This window comes from Ricinus communis, chromosome 7, assembly GCF_019578655.1.
Source record: "Ricinus communis isolate WT05 ecotype wild-type chromosome 7, ASM1957865v1, whole genome shotgun sequence".
NCBI classification, from domain to species: domain Eukaryota; kingdom Viridiplantae; phylum Streptophyta; class Magnoliopsida; order Malpighiales; family Euphorbiaceae; genus Ricinus; species Ricinus communis.
Window position 1 is genome coordinate 16,426,544 of NC_063262.1, and position 12,283 is coordinate 16,438,826.

Here is a 12,283-nt window from a genome sequence, read left to right on the forward strand (position 1 = left end):
ACTACACATGTTTTCATGCCCGATTGTTCATATTTTTATGCATGATTATCCCATTTTATGCTAGAATCACCTGTCTTTTGTTTCCTTTTTCGTTTTAGGTCATTTCGAAGGACACCATCGTGTCGAGGGAAATCACGTGTGATTACGGAGCAAAATCCATCAAATTGAAACAAGCACCGAGGGTTGAGCACGGCACGGACTCGGCCGTCTTTGAATTATCAAGAGGCTATCCCTAATTGTGCCATTTCGGCGCGACTTGGTAGCCACCACGGCCTCCGGCATAGCTGTGTTGGATCGGCACCGGCTGGGCACGGCTGTGGTGGCTCGGCTAGCAGACTCACAGTTGACCGCGGCTGGACTCGGCGTCTTGAATCATCATGACTGGACTCGGCCATCTTTGAATTAACTATATAGGCGATTTTGAATTCTAATTAAGGGAGGACGATTTTTGGACTCAATTCCAAGACACACACTTAATCAAATATTTCCTGTACCTCAATTGTAGACCTGGAGAGATCAATTTTCGTCAATTGAAGGGGGGATTCCACTTATTCCAACATCAAATTGAAGATCAAGACAAACTTTGGGAGCATTCAAGAGGCAACTAGGGTTTGAGATTTTGAATTTGCAAATTTAGGGTTTCTCATTCAGCTTGAAAGAGAAGGGTGTACATACCTTTAATTTGTTTTTCCTTATTTTGTTCTTTAATTGCTTTGACTATGAACATGAGCAGCTAGATCTTTTGAATCCATTAGGGTTCACCTTTGTTGATGGATTATGCTTAATTGTTAGTTTTTTATAATTGTCATTCTTACAATCTTCTTGCTATTCAGTAATAAAAGTTTGATGCAGTTAATTTAAGACGTTGGATTAATTGTTTATTAGGTTGTTTCTTGACATTGAGAAATGCTTGTTACAACTGGATTTTAAATAGTAAGGACTGGTAGTTAACACTTAGAGATGAGGTTGATTTACTCACCGGATTAAGAACTAACAACTCTTAATAGTCTTAAATCATACTTAATGCTAATTTGTAGTAATCTGATAGGAAGAGATTCCATTAGGTTAGTGCAGTTTAGGAATCCGGTAAGCTCGAGAGAGGCAGGGATTCAATTCAGGATTTAGGCATGGGTAAGCAAGATCGGCAATCCATAAAATTCATCTTTAGAATTCCATCACTTAGGCACCCTTTTGGATTTATTTCTCTCTCTACAATTGTCTTTTAATTGTCCATTGTTATCCTTCATTTACTTAATTGCACTCATAACCATTACCGGTATGTTAGAACTTTCACACCCTATTTCGGACTAGATAACATAGCGGTAGTAACTCTAGGTTCACCCGATCTCCAGGGATCGACCTTGATATTCACTAGTGCTAAGTGCATCGGTAGGTTCACTACCTTAGGTGTAGGTTGCATAAAGAGCCCATCAAGTTTTGGCGCCGAACTAGAGTGAATTGTTTTGTGTTAATTTAGTCATTATTTGTTTTATTCATTTATTCTTTAATTTTATTATTATTTATTATTATATTATTTTTGTTGATCGGTGGTTGTGTGGACTTTCGGTTTCGGTGGTTTATGACCGGAGCTCAAACTCGAATCTTATAGAGCCTCTCGATCGAGCGATCCCTCAAACTCTTAGGGAAGGGTTGATTAGAAGAGGAGGAGATTGAGGTTGAGGTACCTGTGGATAGACTAGACACGATGGAAAACCATGACCCCCAGGTGAGGATCGAGCGATGTCGAGTTTGCTTGACCATCTTTGGATGGGACGAAAACTAGTATAGTCGGACTACTGTAGCGGCCAACAATTTTGAGATAAAGGCCAATGTTATCCGGATGATCCAACAAAGTGTGTAGTTTGGAGGATTGCCCGTGAGGATCCCAATGCACATATCTCCAACTTTTGGAGATTTGTGACACATTCAAAATAAATGGAACAACTGGTGATGCCATTCGGTGAGATTGTTTCCATTTTCCTTGAGGGACAGAGCAAAGAGATGGCTGCAATCTCTTCCACAACAGACGATCACTACCTGGAAGGCGTTGGTAGAAAAATTTTTATATAAGTATTTTCCTCCCATTAAAACTGCTAAACTTAGAAATGACATATCTTCTTTTGTGCGGTTTGATGATGAAAGCATGTCGATGCATGGGAGAGATTTAAAGATCTTTTGAGATCACGCCCACATCACGGATTGCCGGTGTGGATGCAGTTCGGACCTTCTGACGGGTTGAACCTCGCAGAGATGGTGGATCTTGCGGTGGGGCGCTAAACGGTAAGGCGCTCGGCGGGCTCGAACTTGATAGAGGAAATGGCCATGAACAACTATCGTTGGCAATCCTCTGGGAGCCGACCCCGGAAGGCGGTGGTCAACCGAGTGGACTCTACAGCAACCTTGGCGAGCTCAAGTGGAGCTTCTAGCCAAGAAGATCGACCAACTCAGATGCTTGGTTCATGCGGCGAATGTTGGGCTGCGAGTTTTGTGGTGACCCGCATTACGGTCTGTGTCTGCATGGGAGGTATGTTTGCTTCATCCTCTACTACTTTTCCATCTAATTACGCTATGTCTTCCGATGTTGAGCAGGTTAATTATATGGGGAATGCCCCAAGGCGTGAGCGATCCTTACAATACATACAACCTGGGTGGCGCGAATCATCCCAACTTCAGTTGGAGGAACAATAACGCTCGGGGTCCACCCGGTTTCGGAGACTTCATCGGCCGGCAACATTCAATTTGGACACCGCAAACTCCTCCTCTACCGGAAAAGAAGTCAAATTTAGAGGAGCTTATGATGAAGTTTGTGGCGTCTACGGAGATGAGGTTCAAACTGATAGTGCACTTAGGGAACCCAGTGAGGCCTCGATTCGAACTTGGAGACCTGAGTGGCCAAATCTCTAAGATGTTGTCCGAGAGGAGCGTGAGGCTCGAGCACCGAGTCTAACCTGAGGGAGCACGTGAACGCCATCACTTTGCATTCGGTAAGTTAGTTTAGCTCCTTCAAGCTGTTTTTTATGGCGCCACTATTGATGTGCGGGTTAAGGCAAGCGGTAAGGTTAGGGAACCCGAGGGACAAAGGTGAAATCAATTCCAGTTAGGGAATATCAACCTAAGATTCCTTATCCCGCTAGAGATAAACAGCGAGCGGTGAAAAGAAGCGATTCGATAAGTTTTAGATATTTTTTGAACAACTGCATATTAACTTGCCTTTTATTAATGCATTGGAGCGGATGCCGAAGTATGCTAAGTTCTTAAAGGACATACTTAGTAGAAAAAGGAAGTTGGAGGAGGTCGCCTATGTTCGACAATGAGGAGTGCTCGTGGTGTTTGAGCAAGTTGCCGGAGAAGCGTCACGATCCAGGGAGTTTCACTATTCCCCGCACTTTAGGTAATTTATATGTTGATGATGCATTAGCTGATTTGGGGGCTAGCATAAATGTCATGCCCACTAGTTTGTTCAATAAGCTAGGTTTGGGGAGGCAAAATCCATTAGGATGTGCATTCAATTGGTGACAATTACATTAAGCTTCCTAGGGGAATTATGGAAAATGTGCTAGTTAAGGTAGATAAGTTCATATTTTCTATGGACTTTATGGTTTTGGATATGGACAATGAGTATGGTGTACCATTAATTTTAGGGAGACCTTTCCTTGCCACAGCTAGAGCCAAAATAGACGTATTTAAGGGGAAGTTAGAACTTAATGTAGGGGAAGATTGTTCACTTTTAGTTTACCCTCATTTGATAGTTCTTCCACCGACCATGTTCATGCCATTTGTTGTATTGATGGAATTGATCTTGCATGTAATACACAACCACAAGATGTACAAATGGATGATGCTATACATGTTTCTTCCCCTACTAGTATGTGTTATTCATCTGAAAAAAATAACTTGTATCAATATGAGACTTTGTGCTATGATAGACCCGAGAAGGGTAGTTGCAAGTTTGTTTTTGACAGATCAATTAGCCAGAATTCGGAGTGGATGAATGGACATCCCAAATCGGTCCAGAGAGCACCTCATTGGACATCTACTGCACACATCGGACCTTTTCATGGCGCTTATATGCCTCGAGCCCCAACTTACATTGAGCCTACCTTCTTAATTTGCCCGCGATGCAGGAATGCTGATCGAGTCCGGTAGGCGACTCGAACAAAAAGAAGCTCCTTCGGGAGGCATTCCCGAATCTATTTTTGCTTTCTGAATTTTTGGACATTTTTTTTATTTTATTTTATGTAGTCATTTGCAGTTAGATATTTAAGTCTGTTTTTAGTAAGTTTGATTTTGAGGAGATGCTATCTTATTGAACCTTTTACTAGATGTTGCTTGGAATGTGTTTATTCTTGAATTTTGCAGGAGTTAGCCCACTTTATGCTCGTACGTAATTTTGAGGACTAACATATTTTGAAGTGTTAAAGTACACATCAAGGGCAGTATCTAGTAGACTTTCTAGTTTTTATCTCTTTTTGTCGTCTTGTTTTTCTCTTAGTTTTCTAATTTCTTTTATGGACTCCCATAATTAGCTTCATTTCGTATTTTATTCCTTTTATTTTGGAGTGCCTACCTTGTTCACACCGAGATGATGTCTTTCACAAGTGTGGGGTAGGTCACAATGAATTTGTGCAGTCTGGATTTTATCTTTGCTATTTTTATCTTGTTTTAATATCCCTTATTGATTGAGTCCATTCATTATTACTGTCCTTATCTTGAGTTTTGTTTTAATCGAGTAGTTAATGATTTTCTCCTTTGAATGGATTCCCTTATAGCTTTTATCGAACCTTGTTGGAAGAAGGCAATGAGCAGAATCTCTTAATTAGAATCCAGCCAGAGGTAAAACTGGTATTTTTCCTTAAATTCTTCCATTTTACTTTATCTTAGATATAGAACACTACATTAATATTGTTGCTTATTATTGTGATTGACTGTTTAAACTTTGGTTTGAGAATTCATGCAATTTTAACCCACTCAAATGGTGAGATTTTGAGCCAATTGGTGCATCACTATTATGCTCCCTTTTCTTTCATTAGTGAGCATTGTACAGAATCTCTGTTTCTAGAACTTGCTTTACGATATCTTTTGAGATTACATGAATTGTCAATAATCATGAGATGATTTGGGCACTTAGGATTTACACAATTTGGCCAAAAAGCCTAACCCTATTTTTCCCTTAGTGAACCAATTTTGAGCCTTAGCCATTCCTTTCATGACAATAATAACAGTGACACTCATCTTATCACTTCTATTCATTTAACCATTCTTTCTACCAGCTAACTCCTGCAAAACTCAAGAATAAACACATTCCAAGCAACATCTAGTAAAAGGTTCAATAAGATAGTATCTCCTAAAAATCAAACTTACTAAAAACACACTGAAATATCTAACTACCAATGACTACATAAAATTAAAAAAAATGTCCAAAATTTTAGAAAGCAAAAAAATAGATTCGGGAATGCCTCCCGACGGCGCTTCTTTTTGTTCGAGTCGTCTAGCTGGACTCTACAACAGCATTCCTGCATCGCGGGCAAATTCAGAAGGTAGGCTCAATGTAAGTTGGGGCTCGAGGCATATAAGCGCAGCGAGAAGGTCCGATGTGTGAGGTATATGACCAAGGAGGTGCTCTCTGGACCGATTTGGGATGTCCATTCATCCACTCCGCATTCCGGCTAGGTGACCTGTCAAAAACAAACTTGCAACTACCCTTCTCGGGTCTATCATAGCACAAAGTCTCATATTGATACAAGTTATTTTTTTCAGATGAATAATACATACTAATACGGGAAGAAACATGTATAGCATCATCCATTTGTACATCTTATGGTTGTGTATTACATGCAAGATCAATTCCATCAATACAACAAATGGCATGAACATGGTCAGTGGAAGAATAATCAAATGAAGGTAAATTAAAAGTGACACAGTCATCCCCTACATTAAGTTCTAACTTCCCCTCAAATACGTCTATTTTGGCTCTAGCTGTGGCAAGGAAAGGTCTCCCCAAAATTAATGGTACACCATGCTCATTGTCCATATCCAAAACCACAAAGTCCACAGGAAATATGAACTTATCTACCTTAACTAGCACATTTTCCATAATTCCCCTAAGAAACTTAACAGAATGGTCAGCTAATTGAATGCACATCCTAGTGGATTTTGCCTCCCCCAAACCTAGCTTATTGAACAAATTAGTGGGCATGACATTTATGCTAGCCCCCAAATCAGCTAATGCATCATCCACACACAAATTACCTAAAGTGCAGGGAATAGTGAAACTCCCTGGATCATGACGTTTCTTTGGCAACTTGCTCTAAAACACCGCTAAGCACCCCTCATTGAGCTGAACATAGGCGACCTCCTCCAACTTCCTTTTTCTACTAAGTATGTCCTTTAAGAATTTAGCATACTTCAGCATCTGTTCCAATGCATCAATAAAAGGCAAGTTAATATGGGTTAATAAAATATCTAAAACTTACTAAAAGCTGCTCTTTCGCCTCTTGTACATTTAGTTCTAGCAGGATAAGGAATCTTAGGTTGATATTCTCTGACTGGAATTGATTTCACCTTTTGTCCCTCAGGTTCCCTAACCTTATTGCTCGCCTCAACCTGCACATTGATAGTGGCGTCATCAAAAATAGGCTTAGAAGGAGCTAAAACTAACTTACTTGAGCGTAAAGTGATGGCATTCACGTGCTCCCTCGGATTAGACTCGGTGGTGCTCTGAGCTCCTTGCCGCCTCTCGGACAACATCTTAGAGATTTGTGTCTGGGTCTCAAGTTCCGAATCGAGGCTCTTGGTTCCTAAGTGCACTATCGGTTCTGGAACCTCATCTCCGTAGACGTCCAAACTTCATCATAAGCTCCTCTAATTTGACTTCTTTTCCGGTAGAGGAGGGCTTATCACGCGAGGCCCCAGTGAATATTCTTGCAGCCATGCTGATGAAATCTTTGAGATCCGGACCACAGGCGTTATTATTCCTCCAACCGAAGTTGGGATGATTGCTCACCCAAGTTGTATGTATTCTTTGTAAGGATTGTTATACGCCTTGGGGCATTCCCCATATAGTCAACCCGCTCAACATCGGAAGACATAGCGAATTAGATGGAAAAGTAGTAGAGGATGAAGCAAACATACCTCCCGTAGTACGATTCGCCTTTGTAATGCGGGCCACCACAAACTTCATGACCAACGTTCGTTGCATGGCGAGGCATCTAAAGTTGGTCGATCTTCTTGGCTAGAAGCTCCACTTGAGCTGCCAAGGCTCTGTAGAGTCCACTTGGTTGACCACTCCCTGTCTTCCTGGTCGGCTCTAGAGGATTGCCACCGATAGTTGTTCATGGCCATTTCCTCTATCACGTTCGAGCACTTTCAAGGCTCTTACTATTTAGCGCCCTGCTGCGGCATCCACCATCGCCTCTTTGCAAGGTTCAACCAGCTGTAGAAGGTCCGAACTGCATCCACCTGGCAATCCGTGATGTGGGCGGCATCTCAAAGATCCTTAAACCTCTCCATGCATCGTACATGCTTTCATCATCAAACTGCATAAAAGAATATATGTCATTTCTAAGTTTTGCATTTTTAGCGGGAGGAAAATACTTGTATAGAAATTTTCAATAGCGCCTTCGGTGATCGTCTATTATGGAAGAGATTGCGACCATCTCTTTGCTCATCCCTCGAGGAAAATGAAACAATCTCAGTACCGAATGGCATCATCGGTTGTTCCATGTATCTTGAATGTGTCACAAATCTCTAAAAAGTTGGAGATATGTGCATTGGGATCCTCACCGGGCAATCCTCCAAACTGCACTTTCATTTGGATCATCCGGATAACATTGGCCTTTATCTCAAAATTGTTGGCCTGTTTCGACTATACTAGTTTTCGTCCTATCTAAGAGGGTCGAGCAAACTCGTACATGGTCCTTTGATCATCATCGGCACGGGGGTTGAGGTTCTCCATTCGCGTCAACTCCTTGAACTCAGGCTGTAACTCTGTCCTCCTCCTCAGCACTGCTAAGCGTCGTCTGAAATAATCCGAGGAGCACTCGGGTTAGATAATGGTGCTATAGGATCGGGGTTAGAGCTCCTGGTCATATACTACCCAAACCGACAACCAAACAACCACCAATCAATTAAAAATAATATAACAATAAATATTTAAAAAATAAAGAATAAATGAATAAACAAACAATGACTAAATTAACACAAAACAATTCACTCTAGTTCATAATTCTGTTTCCGCAACATGACACCAAAAACTTGATGGGCTCTTTATGCAACCTACACTAGGCGGTGAACCTCCGATGTGACTAGCAGTGAGTATCAAGGTCGTATCCACGGAGATCGGGTGAACCTAGAGTTACTCTATTTACTATGTTATCTAGTCCGAAATAGGGTGTGAAAGTTCTAATGTACCGGTAATGGTTATGAGTGCAAATAAGTAAATGAAGGACAACGAACAATCAAAAGACAATTTCAAGGAGAGAAACAAACCTAAAAGGGAGCCTAAGTGATGGAATTCTAAAGATGGATTTTATGGATTGCTGAGTCTTGCTTACCTGCCTAAATCCCTGAATTGAATCCCGGTTCCTCTCTCGAGCTTACCGAATTCTTAAACCTGTACTAATCTAATGGAATCTCTTCCTATCGGATTACTACAGATTAGCATTACGTATGATTTAAAACTATTAAGAGTTATTAATTCTTAATCCGGCGAGTAAATCAACCTTATCTCTAAGTGTTAACTACTAGTCCTTACTATTCAATATTCAGTTGTAACAAGCATTTCTCAATGTCAAGAAACAACCCAATAAACAATTAATTTAACGTCTCAAATTAACTGAATCAAACTTTTATTACTAAATAGTAAGAAGATTGCAAGAATGACAATTATAAAACTAACAATTAAGCATAATCCATCGACAAAGGTGAACCCCAATGGGTTCAAAAGATCTAGCTACTCATGTTCATGGTTAAAGCAATTGGGGAACAAAATAAGGAAAAGAAAATTAAAGGCATGTACACCCTTCTCTTTCAAGCTGAATGAAAAACCCTAAATTTGCAAATTCGAAATCTCAAACCCTAGTTGCCTCTTGCTCGATTTGAGAACCAATCAGCGAACCTCACCTAATCTTCAATCTATGAAGGGAATCCAATTGAAACCTTGATCCAAGTCTCCTTTTTTTCTTAGTTTCAGCTCAGAAAATCCTTAGAGAGAGAAAAATTAGGGTTTTGGACGTTCTAACCCTAGCCTTCCCTCTTTCTTTCCTCTCTTCGTTCTTTTAATTATTCCCGCTGCGCCTTAACCGGCCGTGTTCTTGTGCCATGTTGAGGACAGTTTTGTGTTCTGGCCGTGATACTCTCTGTGGTCGTGCTCCCTAAGAACTTCCTTTTCTTTGATGTTTTGATGCACACAACACGGCCGTGTTGATGCCCGTGTTAGGAACACGGCTAGTGTTGAAACCAACACGACCCTGTTCAGCTTCCTGATGCTCGTACTTAGCTCGTTTCGGCAGCTTTGACGTCCAATTATGCTTCAATTCTTTCCTTTTTCATTCTTTGACTTCTTTTGGACCTAATGCACACAAACAGATACATAGGGTGAGTGTTGATACCAATTCACATCCAAATATCCATAAAATCGATCTTAAAAACCCCATTTAGATGTGTGTATTTTACGCACATCAAGACCCTTATGGGATTTGGCTATTTCTATTCCAAGAAAGTAGGACAGTTGTCCGAGATCTTTGATGTCAAATTCCTCTTTTAATTTTTGTTTTACTTCCTCAATTTCTTCATTGTTGTTGCCTGTTATGATAATGTCATCAACATAAATGAGAACAATGATAGTGCAAGAATGAGTATGTCTGACAAACATAGAAGAATCAGATGCACACTTAATGAAATTGAGTTTTAAGAGAAAAAGGCTTAGCTTGGCATACCATGCTCTTGGAGATTGTTTCAAACCGTAGATGGCCTTTTCTAGTTTACATCCCATGGATTGGTTGGTGGTAGTCTCATAACCTGGAGGCATAGTCATGTAAACCTCTTCTTCGAGAGTCCCTTGGAGGAACGCATTTTTTACATCCATTTGATATAAGCTCCATCCTGAGTTGGTAGCAACAGACAATAAAATCGTCTGTGCTCATTTTACTCTGGTATAAAGGTTTCCTGATAATCTACCCCATATGTTTGGGTGAACCCCTTTGCTACCAATCTAGCCTTGTATCGCTCAACTGTTCCATCTTGTTTATACTTAATTTTATATACCCATTTGCACCCAACAGGTTTTTTACCTTGTGGTAGAGGGACTAATTTCCAGGTGTCATTTTTTTCAAGTGCCTGAAGCTCCTCCTTCATGGCCTGACACCATTTAGGATCGGTGTTAGCCTCATAGAAGGAGGATGGCTCAATATAGGAGGTGAGTTTATTTAGGTAGGTCTTATATGAACTGGATATGCTATGGTAGCTAATGAAGTTTTGAATAGGATACATCACCTTGTGGGACACATAGTCCCTTAGTCTGACTGGAGGTCTGGTAGGTCTAGATGATCTGCGTGGGGCGACTTCTTCAAGTGGTGATCCATCTTCTTCGACTGGTGATCCTTCTCCCCCTGAAGAGGTACTCCGGAGAATGATACTGGCTCCCCGGGAAGGGTTGGCCTCGGGATTTCTTCTTGAGTTGTTTCCTCATTGGGGTGGGAGAGCTGGCTGTCAAAAATGAAGAGTTATTATCTGGAAAGAACAAGGAAGGCCCATGAGGGGGATGAGGATTGGTGAAATAAGGTATGCCTTCATCAAAAAACACGTCCCTAGAGATGTAGGTTTTGTGAGTGCACAGGTCATAGCACTTATAGCCATTCTTTGTTGAAGAATACCCTAAGAATACTATTTTGACAGAGCTGGGTTCCAGTTTATGAGAGCGTTTAACATGAACAAAGGCTGTACACCCAAAAACTCTAATGTGCCCTAGTTCAATTTTCTTGCCCTTGAGAATTTCCAAAGGACTAAGATTTTTGAGTTTTGGACTAGGGAGGCGGTTAATGAGATAGGCGGCAGTTAGGAGGGCATCAGACCAAAAGATGTGAGGATCATTATTTTGAAAAAGTAGGGATCTTGTGACGTTAAGAAGATGGCAATTTTTTCTTTCATAAACTCCATTTTGCTCGGGAGTGTAAGTGCAGGTAGTTTGATGCAAGATGCCTTTAGTGGAAAAGAAGTCGGAAAAATTTTTATTGATGTATTCGGTGCCATTATCAGATCTAAAGATTCTAATGTTGGCATTATACTCGGTTTGAATAAAATTGAAAATTTTTTAAAAACATTCAAAGACTTCATTCTTGCCTTTTAACAGGTAGACCCAAGTGATGCGAGAGAAATCATCAATGAATGTGACGAAGTAACGAAAATGATTGTAAGAGGTACAGGGAGCAGGTCCCCAAACATCAGAATGAATTAGATCAAACATTTTTGTTGAAATAGTAAAGGACACAAGAAAAGGTAATCTAGTATGTTTTGAAAATTGACAAGTGTCACAACAACCAGAATCTATTTTAAGACAAAATAACTGATTTAAGACTGTATCAGCCGGATGCCCAAACCGCCTATGTAGGAGAATGCTGTGATTGAGAAGTTTAGTGGAGGTAAGACACTGATTAGTAGGATTGCTGAGATAGTATAATCCATTGTGAAGGTATCCTTCACCAATCGTCTTCCCGGTGGTGCGATCCTGAAAGATTACAGAAGATGGTGAGAAAATGACATTACAATTTAAAGTACGAGTTATTTTTCCAACAGATAACAAATTTGACGTAAAGTTAGGTAATAAAAGAATATCCTGAATAGAATTAGTATTAGGGAACAAATTTGATGAGCCAAAACTAGAGATTTCTGCTCGACTTCCGTTTGCAACTATCACATGTTGGGAATCTATAGGGATAAAATTGTGCAATTGTGTCGAGTCCCAAGTCATATGGTCAGTTGCACCGGAATCAATAATCCATTTTGTAGATTTATAATTTTGAGATACTAAACACCTTGCAGATTGTTGGAGAATAGGTGAAGTTGGGACAATTTGAAATTGGTAATTTCGGATGGTGGGACTCAGGTCGGTTTGATCGCCAAAAACTTGATGGGCTCTTTATGCAACCTACATCTAAGGCAGTGTACCTATCGATGTAGTCTAGCACTAATGGCGATTATCAAGGTCGTATTCCTCAGGAAAGTCAAAGCCCAGAGTTACTCCTTTGTTCTTTGTTATATTAACCTAAAATGGATAATGAATAAATTC

General features: G+C 40.4%; 2 non-coding genes across 2 annotated transcripts; one reads left to right on the forward strand and one right to left on the reverse strand.

Annotated features, from left to right (window-relative positions):
• Nucleotides 1-2,095: 2,095 nt before the first annotated feature.
• On the reverse strand, nt 2,096-2,201 carry LOC112533839. The gene has a single exon (XR_003078193.2). It is a non-coding gene; the product is annotated as a small nucleolar RNA R71 (small nucleolar RNA).
• Nucleotides 2,202-7,463: 5,262 nt separating this feature from the next.
• Nucleotides 7,464-7,568, forward strand: LOC112533844. The gene has a single exon (XR_003078198.2). It is a non-coding gene; the product is annotated as a small nucleolar RNA R71 (small nucleolar RNA).
• The last annotated feature ends 4,715 nt before the right edge of the window (nt 7,569-12,283 follow it).